Source organism: Haliotis cracherodii, unplaced genomic scaffold, assembly GCF_022045235.1.
Source record: "Haliotis cracherodii isolate W230 unplaced genomic scaffold, xgHalCrac1.p SCAF_13, whole genome shotgun sequence".
NCBI lineage: Eukaryota > Metazoa > Mollusca > Gastropoda > Lepetellida > Haliotidae > Haliotis > Haliotis cracherodii.
The window spans coordinates 26,226,299-26,237,126 of record NW_027266268.1 but is presented as its reverse complement, the minus strand read 5'-3'; positions in this window follow the sequence as shown (position 1 = coordinate 26,237,126).

Genomic DNA, 10,828 nt, shown 5'->3' with positions numbered 1-10,828 from the left:
TGTGTCTACCCCCATTCTGAGTACAGCTCATTTTTGCTACCCCCTTTCTGAGTACAGCTCATTGTGTCTACCATCATTCTGAGTACATCTATTGTGTCTACCCCTATTCTGAGTACAGCTCATTGTGTCTCCCCTATTCTGAGTACAGCTCATTGTGTCTCTCCCATTCTGAGAACAGCTCATTTTGTCTGCACTCATTCTGAGTACAGCTCATTGTGTCTACCCTCATTCTGAGAACAGCTCATTTTATCTGCACTCATTCTGAGTACAGCTCATTGTGTCTACCCCCATTCTGAGTACAGCTCATTGTGTCAATACCCATTCTTTCTACAGCTCATTGTGTCTACACCCTTTCTGCTTGCGGCTTATTGTGTATACAATTGTGTATACATGTGATTCTGCCTACAGCTCATTCTGACTGCAGCTCATTTTGTCTACAGCTCAATGTGTCTACACCCGTTCTACCTATAGCTCATTGTGACTACAGGTCATTCTGCATGCAGCTTATTCTGACTGCAGCTCATTTTGTCTACAGCTCAATGTGTCTACACCCGTTCTACCTATAGCTCATTGTGACTACAGGTCATTCTGCATGCAGCTCATTCTGCCTACAGCTCATTGTTCAGGTCAGGTCATTCTGCCCAGAGCTCCTTGTGTCTATATCCTTCTGCCTACAGTTCATTCTGTCTACAGCTCATTCTGTATACAGCGCATTGTGTCACCACCCATTCTGCCTGCAGCTCATTGTGCCTACAAGTAACTCTGCATGCAGCTCATTGTGTCTACAGCTCATTCTGCCTTCAGCTCATTCTACCTGCAGGTCATTCTGCTTGCAGCTCATTGTGTCTATACCCAATCTTTCTACGGGTCATTCTGCCAGCAGCTCATTCTGTCAACAGCTCATTGTGCCTACATGTCATTCGCCTACATACCATTCTGCCTGCAGCTCACACAGCTCATTGTGCCACTTCAGGTGCGCCTGAAGTCCACTTCCGTTGTACCTGATATCCACTTCCGGTGTGTTTGATGTCAACGTCTAGTGTACCTCATGTCCTGTTGCCTGTCTGGTAACTCCAAACCACACGACCTCACATGTCTGTATGTAACACTAGATGACTGCAACAACAAAGTGTTTCAATGTTACATTCTCAGATCATCCGTCTTTAATCAGTAACACACTGTTTCAAAGTCATGAAAAGGCTTGCCATCGGTTGACAGCCCACAGACCATGGCTTCGCCACAGACACCTAAGCACATTAATTCATTTACATTCCACATGGGCTTTCATGGGCTTAGCGTAAATCGCAAACACAGCGTTTATCATGAACCCACTGCACGAATTCTTCGTTCCTATTTCAAAGAGTGCGCTCCGTCTGTAATCAGTAACACACTGTTTCGACGTCATGAAAAGCCTTGCTATCGGTTGACACCTCAGCATATGACATCATTCACATTCCGCATGGGCATCCATGGGCTGTGCGTAAAATGCATTAACAGCGTGTGATAGAACAATTGTGCTCTAATTATTAATTCCTATTTCAAAAAGTGCGCTGCGATATGGTAAGATCAATATAAATATATCATATAACATTCCAGAAATATTATTCATATCCAACAAATAGTTTTGTTCTTTCTGCTTTCAAATTAATCAATAGCACATGTCTTTGTGGTTTAGGCATCTCTTGCCTGTTTACAAAACTTGAAATTTCATGCAACGTGCAACGTACGTATGGTACGTTCAATGCAGGCCCCAGGAAGAAAACCTGCACTGGGGGCGGGTAACGGGGGATGTTGCGAGCTCGTAACCTGCAAATAAATTACCCCATGGCCGGACAAACGATCCAGTACACACACGAGCTAGAATGTGTTACTTCACAACCCTAATGTGGCCACCAGTAATCTTATAGTAATCTCGCGGTATATCCGAACACTTATTAATAGAAAGGGTGTTTTCCAGACAATTCACCCCCCGTCCGTAAATCCACTTTGGGGTACTTTGGGCTCATTTGGAAAAGTGCTCATGCCTCCAGCTTCGGTCTGCAGTGGCTCGGCACCGCTCATTGTGGCCCAGGCACTCCTTGAGTCGGGGCAAACCCCCTATTTACTAAGAACTCTGTTTTGAAGGAACTTCTTACCTATTGCATGAACCCCCATCTCAACTCTCACCCCTCAACCCTCGCCAATCCGATCGCTCCCTTTTCCCCGGCCGACTGATCGCTTTGCTCCCTTTCTCTTCTTCGGCCTCCATTACCCGGGCCTCGCTTTCGCCCCGCTTCCGCCCCATTTTAACGCGCTTCTTTCCCCGCTTTCCATTACAATTTTTAAACCAGATTAACTCGTCTTGTGTCTTTTCTTCCATCTTTTCTTTCATTTCGTTACCTTTTGGGCCAAAAAAATATCACTACAACCACTTTTTCATTTTTCTTTAGTCTGCTTCGTGTCATTTCACTTCTTGCACGTGCGTGGCGTATTTGTTTCTTGCTTTCCATTTCTCACAATGTATTTTACACACAGTCTTCAGGTTTAATACATCTCCTAAAATTACGGCATTATTCTACTTTATTTTTCAAATAAACATCGTACATGTAGTAGTTCCATTTTTTTCTACTTCATTCTGCTTTCCACTACAATTTTTAAACAAGATTAACTCGTCTTGTCTTGTCTTTTCTTCCATCTTTTCTTTCATTTCTTTACATTTTTGGCCAAAAAAAATCTACTTCTCTACTTCTAGTCATTTCACTTCTTGCACGTGCGGGACGTATTTGTTTCTTGCTTTCCATTTCTCACCATGTATTTTACACACAGTCTTCAGGTTTAATACATCTCCTAAAATTACGGCATTATTCTACTTTATTTTTCAAATAAACATCGTACATGTAGTAGTTCCATTTTTTCGACTTCTTTCCGCTTTTCACACAAATCAACCAAATGACCCAACCGACAGCACCGGCTACACCCGGAGCATCTTGGCATTGCACCGACCGCCAAAAAACGCAGTTTAAGTCAGCCGGCACCAAGCCGCACGGAAGTAAGCGGCTGAGCTAAGAGAGCATCTGGGCTTTGCACCGACCGCCAAAAAACGCAGTTTAGACAGCCGGCACCAAGCCACCCGGAAGGAAGCGGCAAAGCACCAATCACAAGCGAGAACACGTCATTTCCTCCATCGGCAAGCTCGCCATGGCGGACCACGTTTCTCCTATTCTGGATGGCTGGCATCACCCCGCCCGAGCTCGCGAGCTGGCGAGCTCGGTCTTGTCGCGTCTGCATCGGTGGAGGGGACGATCTGAAGGTAAGTTCATTCATATATTTCACTCCACGTCTCTTTCGTTCCCAAACAGATCGGCAATTCCAAATGTTCCAAACCCTGTCCACCCTTGGCCATTTCATTTCAACGTCTTCTTTCATCACACAAAATGTCACCTGTTTTGGCCACTCTCTGGTGCACGTTGCAAGTGTTGTCGTGGCCAAGGAGCAGGCAGCGTGCTTCCTGTATTCTTGTACGTATGATAAATGCCTACCTTCAAAACCGACAAAAGAACGGCACTTTATTCACTGATTTTTTGTCTTTATTCCATTTCTCCTGTACAGGCCTGCCGAACCGAACCGATGTCACACGACCCCGGCCCTCTCCCCCCGGCTCTCCCTCCCAATCCTGTCATGCTGCATAAAATGCAAAGGAAAAAGTTAATTGTATCATCCATTATTCTTGCTCCTTAAACACATGCTATTTTTTTCGTTTAAAAACCTTACCAAAAAGTCAATAACATTCTTCACATTAGTCTCTTTTTGTTACCACTTCATCGTAACCATGGTAACAGTTCTGTAATTATTCCAGTACCGGAAAAGTCACATTTGTTGAAACCTTAATCACTTGTGTTCATTGTGTTGGTCATTGTTGCAGATCCTCACCAACATGGCTCGGTGGCTGCCGACACAGTCTCCTGATACAACTTACCACAGCCCCTGACAGTTTCATCTTTATTGAACATTGTGAAAGGTAGGTCATTTTATTCCTTGGTCTCATTGTTCTCAACAATATTTGTCATGTGCTGTACCGTATTTGCGGTCATTTGGGTTGGGTACCCCTTTCCGATCAACCGCCCCTTTACGATCATTAGGGTTGGGTACCCCTTTCCGATCAAACTCCCCTTTACGATCATTAGGGTTGGGTACCCCTTTCCGATCAAACACCCCTTTACGATCCTTAGGGTTGGGTACCCCTCTCCGATCAAGCACCCCTTTACGATCCTTAGGGTTAGTTATGTTGAAGGGCATGGGTTAGCTATCTCTTGTACTTGATCCAAAGTAATTTAGGGAAAATCCGTACCATTTTTATCAAGGGTTGGTACCCCTTTCCGATCAAGCACTCCTTTCCGATCATTAGGGTTGGGTACCCCTTTCCGATCAACCACCCCTTTACCATCATTAGGGTTGGATACCCCTTTCTGATCGAGCACCCCTTTAACATCATTAGGGTTGGGTGCCCCTTTCCGATCAAACACCCCTTTACGATCATTAGGGTTAGGTACCCCTCTCCGATCAAGCACCCCTTTACCATCATTAGGGTTGGGTGCCCCTTTCCGATCAAACACCCCTTTACGATCATTAGGGTTAGGTACCCCTCTCCGATCAAGCACCCCTTTACGATCCTTAGGGTTAGTTATGTTGAAGGGCATGGGTTAGCTATCTCTTGTACTTGATCCAAAGTAATTTAGGGAAAATTCGTACCATTTTTATCAAGGGTTGGTACCCCTTTCCGATCAAGCACTCCTTTCCGATCATAAGGGTTGGGTATCCCTTTCCGATCAAGCGCCCCTTTACGATCATTAGGGTTGGGTACCCCTTTCCGATCAAACACCCCTTTACGATTGTTAGGGTTGGGTACCCCTTTACGATCAAGCACCCCTTTACGATCATTAGGGTATGGTATCCCTTTCCGATCAAACACCCCTTTACGATCCTTAGGGTTAGTTATGTGGAAGGGCATGGGTTAGCTATCTCTTTTACTTGATCCAAAGTAATTTAGGGAAAATCTATACCATTTTTATCAAGGGTTGGGTACCCCTATCCGATCAAACGTCCCTTTACGATCCTTAGGGTTGGGTACCCCTTTCCGATCAACCACCCCTTTACCATCATTAGGGTTGGATACCCCTTTCTGATCGAGCACCCCTTTAACATCATTAGGGTTGGGTGCCCCTTTCCGATCAAGCATCCCTTTACCATCATTAGGGTTGGGTACCCCTTTCCGATCAAACACCCCTTTACGATCCTTAGGGTTAGGTACCCCTCTCCGATCAAGCACCCCTTTACGATCCTTAGGGTTAGTTTTGTGGAAGGGCATGGGTTAGCTATCTCTTGTACTTGATCCAAAGTAATTTATGTAAAATCTGTACCATTTTTATCAAGGGTTGGTACCCCTTTCCGATCAAGCACCCTTTTCCGATCATTAGGGTTGGGTACCCCTTTCCGATCAAGCACCCCTTTCCGATCCTTAGGGTTGGGTACCCCTTTCCGATCAAGCACCCCTTTACCATCATTAGGGTTGGGTGCCCCTTTCCGATCAAACACCCCTTTACGATCATTAGGGTTGGGTACCCCTTTCCGATCAAACACCCCTTTACGATCATTAGGGTTGGGTATCCCTTTCCGATCAAACACCCCTTTACGATCCTTAGGGTTAGTTATGTGGAAGGGCATGGGTTAGCTATCTCTTTTACTTGATCCAAAGTAATTTAGGGAAAATCTATACCATTTGTATCAAGGGTTGGGTACCCCTTTCTGATCAAGCAGCCCTTTACGATCATAAGGGTTGGGTACCCCTTTCCGATCAAGCGACCCTTTACGATCATTAGGGTTGGGTACCCCTTTCCGATCTAACATCCCTTTACGATCATTAGGGTTGGGTACCCCTTTCCGATCAACCACCCCTTTACGATCCTTAGGGTTAGTTATGTGGAAGAGCATGGGTTAGCTATCTCTTGTACTTGATCCAAAGTAATTTAGGGAAAATCTATACCATTTTTATCAAGGGTTGGGTACCCCTTTCCAGTCAAGCACCCCTTTACCATCATTAGGGTTGGGTACCCCTTTCTGATCAAGCATCCCTTTACGATCCTTAGGGTTGGGTACCCCTTTCCGATCAAACACCCCTTTACCATCATTAGGGTTGGATACCCCTTTCCGATCAAACACACCTTTACCATCATTAGGGTTGGGTACCCCTTTCCGATCAAACACCCCTTTACGATCATTAGGGTTAGTTATGTGGAAGGGCATGGGTTAGCTATCTCTTGTACTTGATTCAAAGTAATTTAGGGAAAATCTATACCATTTTTATCAAGTTTCAAGCACCGCTTGATCTCCTACAACATGTGTAACTTGTGGATGGTTTCAATAAGCACCCCACTTTGTCAATTCGCCAAGCACCCAGGGTGCTTACTACGGCTTCATTTTCAAGAGAAATCTACATTTGCCATGGTTTTGTAGACTTGCTTGGGAGCTTTCCGATATTTCTTCTTCAGTGTCTGTATGAGAGACGATTGCTGTTGTTCCTCACACAGTATAACACCATCATCCTAAGTGTTTCAGCACTACATGTCCATATACCATATACCATGTCCATATACCATGTCCAAGACTTGATTATTTACTGCTGTGGTGATGCTGGAATATTGCTGCAACTTTCATTCACTCATACACATGCTTATAAGACTGGGAGAGTAGAAGGTCCAGGGTTCAATCCCCTGGTGGCCGTGTCATTCCAAAAGATTGTCAAGGATGGTACTTGTTGTTAGGGTGAGGGTTGAGCGACATTTTAAAGTTTAAGCCACATTTACATCCTTGTTTGATTAAATTATCTTCTGAAAACATTTGAACAGGAACAAAAAAATAATGGGATTTTTACAAGAGAGGTGCATAATTTCAGAAACAGGAAACTTGAATTGTGTTTTGAAATAGTGGAAGACCGGCTGTTGTGGCAGTTGGGCTGTGTTAGTGTGGCATTTACTCTGAAGACCAGTCAGCCCAGGATCTTTTGTTTTAGAATTATTGAATATACCGTAGTACACTTTCTTAACATTCCAATCAGATTGTTATCTTTGACACTGTTCAAAACGGGGTTCTGGGGTCCAAAAGGGATGATCCTATGTTATTTGAATCAAAGGGCCAGCAGATTTTATTATTTTGACAATTGAGTTTTAATGAGGGCCCTTCCTCTTTAAGGCTTAATTTCAAACACCGTTCAATCTTCTGGTTTCTTTTGTATATTTTGTTTCGATTCATTTATTAATCATTTGCATCAGATTTAAAAAAAAAAAAATGTTTGTTTTTTTACAAAACACAGTTGAAGTGTTCTGTTTGCTTGTTTGGTAGTAAGTAATTAGAGCTGTCTGTGTCCTTGAAAGACTATAGCTGTGAGATAAAGGACTATAGCTGTGAGATTATGCAGACCATGGAGTGAACCCACATTCACTCAACCATGCATTCAGATACTGCTTTATTGAACAGGCGATACAATCACACATGTTGACAAACCATTGAAAAAGTTAAGGTCATATCAATATTAACTATCATTGTAAATCAACAGGCTGCATTCAACTGCCAAGTGCTATTTAGCTGTACGTGTGTGTCACACAATTGGTTTCTATACCCCTTACTTCCTGGTTCGCCATGCTGACAGGTAGCCAGGTGCACACATAGATTACTTATGTTGGTATCAGGGGGGTGTTGTAGGACATGGATAGGGCACATTTTATGGTGCACTTTAGAGTCTTGACAAGTGTTGGGAGCTCTGGAAAGTAGCTGTGCTCAAAGTTAAGCTTCATAATACTTATGGGCCAATTTGTTGTTAGATTTTGTTTAATGCTCCACTCAGCAATATTCCAGCTATATGATGGAAGTCTGTAAATAATTGAGTCCCATGATTGACATCATGAGCATTGATCCATGTAATTGGGATGCGATGACATGCATTCAACAAAGTCCAGCTGATCCATTTAGGACAAGCATAGGTGGCTGGTGACCTATATTCTTACCTGGAATCCCTGTAACCCTTTACCTGTGAAAAAGAAGGATATGTTTTGGGAGAACAGTGACCCTCCACTTCTGAACAGCATGGGTCCAAGGTGTATTGTTTTCACAGATATTTGTGATTCAGGTTCATTGACCTCGGAATTAATACCATTTTTGTCTATTTTTGAAAAGTATGTAACACTTGTGTTGGAGGGTGTGGATACTAGGTCCATGTAATCACAGGTCAGTTGACCACTGGTTATTCAAATCAAACTGCAGCACTGAGGGACCAATATTTCTCAGAAATTGAATCATTTGGGTTTTTTCATGGGTTATTGAAAATATATTACTAATAAAATCTTAGAACACACTTCATTGTGATACCATGAATATAGAACATAGTGACAAATTTAGCTTCTTAATTCATTGTTGAGTGCTGAGTATGAATAATTGATTTCTCAAGTCAGTGACATGAATATTTGACACTCTGTAGCAGTTGCACTCTGGCTGCTGGAAAGGGTTGTGAGTGAGAGGCCTATTACTAGTATTAGTGAGCATCAATCATTGATGTTCTTGCTGGAGTCTGACAGATGGCCGTGTACTATTTCCTTCATTAAAGAGAGTCCGTCCAGACTGGCAGAGGTCTTGCTACATGTGTTGTTTATTATCAACATGGTGTATGCTGACAGTCAATAAACTCATTCGTCTACACTGAAGTTGAAAAGGATGTAGATGGAGAAAATATTTGATGTAAATTCACTTTGGTATCTTTGACTAAAAAGGATATAAGGTACTGTTTTTTCAAAGTCTAAAGAAAAAAGATTTGAAAGAGAAAGATTGTTTTGTGTTCCACTCCCAGCACAAGACTTCTCATGACACTGTTCAAAATAGGCGACCCTTCCCAGACTGATAAAACCAACCTCCTGAAACAATTTGTGAACCCTCCAAAAGAATGCATGAATGGTCAAGTCTTGTTGCCAGGACTGTATTTCACTTGTTTAAGCTGAGACCACCATGAGGCCCAAATTTGATAAGATAAGACCCATGAAGATCGGGGTAGAATAGGTCTTCAGCAACCAATACTTGCTGTAAAAGGCAACTATGCTTGTCGTAAGAGGCGACTAACGGGATCGGATGGTCAGGCTCGCTGACTTGGTTGATGCATGTCATCGATCCCAATTGTGTGAATCGATGCTCAGATGGGCAGTAAGCAGCCACGTCAGTCTCATTGTAGGTGTTTCAACAAATATGTAAGAAGACTAGTTCTGTCTCCCAGACCCTAGAGACCCGTAAAGATCTGGGGTAGAATAGGTCTTCAGCAACCCATGCTTGCTGTAAGTGGCGACTAACGGGATCAGGTGGTCGGGCTCGCTGACTTGGTTGATCCATGTCATCGATCCCAATTGTGTGAATTGATGCTCATGATGTCAATCACTGGATAGTCTGGTCCAGACTCAATTATTTACAGACCGCCATCATATAGCTGGAATATTGCTGAGTGATAAGATAAATTCATGCATCTATGGTGTGTATATATATATACCATGTTCTCATCTCTGTACCATACAAATGCACTATTTTGGTACCAGGTCCCAAGTGGGTGTTTTTCTACAAAGAATTCTATTCTATGATCAATACAGTATCAACACTTAGTATACGCTGCCATGATATACTGTAATGATAATGTACATTATGTATATCTACCTCTCATGTTGATAGTTATATTTATGTCCATATGTAGATAGTTAGTACCCTGCCCTACGAGGGTGTTCTGTACGATAAACATTCTTGATTCTTCTTCTTGATATATACTAGCTTGCTTAGTATTAGTTGGTTCAGTTGCTCTGTGATTAGAGACTTGGAATGAGTTGTATCTGGCTTTTCAAAGAAAGTAATGTTGTTCCTTGTGGAAGAGAGAATGGAGGTTGGTGCTTCGATCGCTGGCCATGTCATACCAAACGATGTTATAAATGGTACTTGTGCCTAGCGCTCGGCATTGAATGGGATAAAACAAAGATTACTGTGTCTGAATGCGGTATCTCAGTGGGCTAGGGCTGTAAAACTGGCATTAGTCTGAACGAGTACAAGGAGACACGCGTGCACACACACACACACACACACACACACACACACACACACACACACACACACACACACACACACACACACACTGACAAACACTCACACACACACACACTGACAAACACTCACACACATTATTTTGCATAAGTGCAATAATATTTTGTGTGATATTAAACATTTCACCTCACCTCGACTCACCTCACCTCACCTCACCTCACCTCACCTCACCTCACCTCAACCTTATGGAAGGTGAGATGGCTCACTTGCAGCAACAGATGGGGTGGAGATGATTGCTGTTAGGAACGATGTTGTGAAACACAAGCTGTGTTTGCTTCCCCATGTGGGGGGATAAAGGAGGTACCTCTACACAGCTAAATGCATGTAGGGGAGGGGTGTGTGTACACAGGCTGTCTGGCGCAGTCTGGGATGTGGATTAGCACTACTGCCTGACGAGCCCAAATGCTGATTAGTAGGTTTGACTTTCCATTGAATCAGTGTAATGCTCTTGTGGCGTGCTTGACAAAAAGTGTTAAGATTACCTTGATGGTGTGTGGACTGAAGGTCAGGGGAACATTGAAGGTTGCTGCTTGGGTCATGATCATTTTTGAATCTGATGACTTCTAAATCTTTTGTTTTTGAATTATGACAAGGCCTAGTCTGTCTTACAGTCCGGAACCATTGTATTGTCCCTTCCACTCAGTCCTTCTGTGATGTTATACCCTAAATGAAGCAA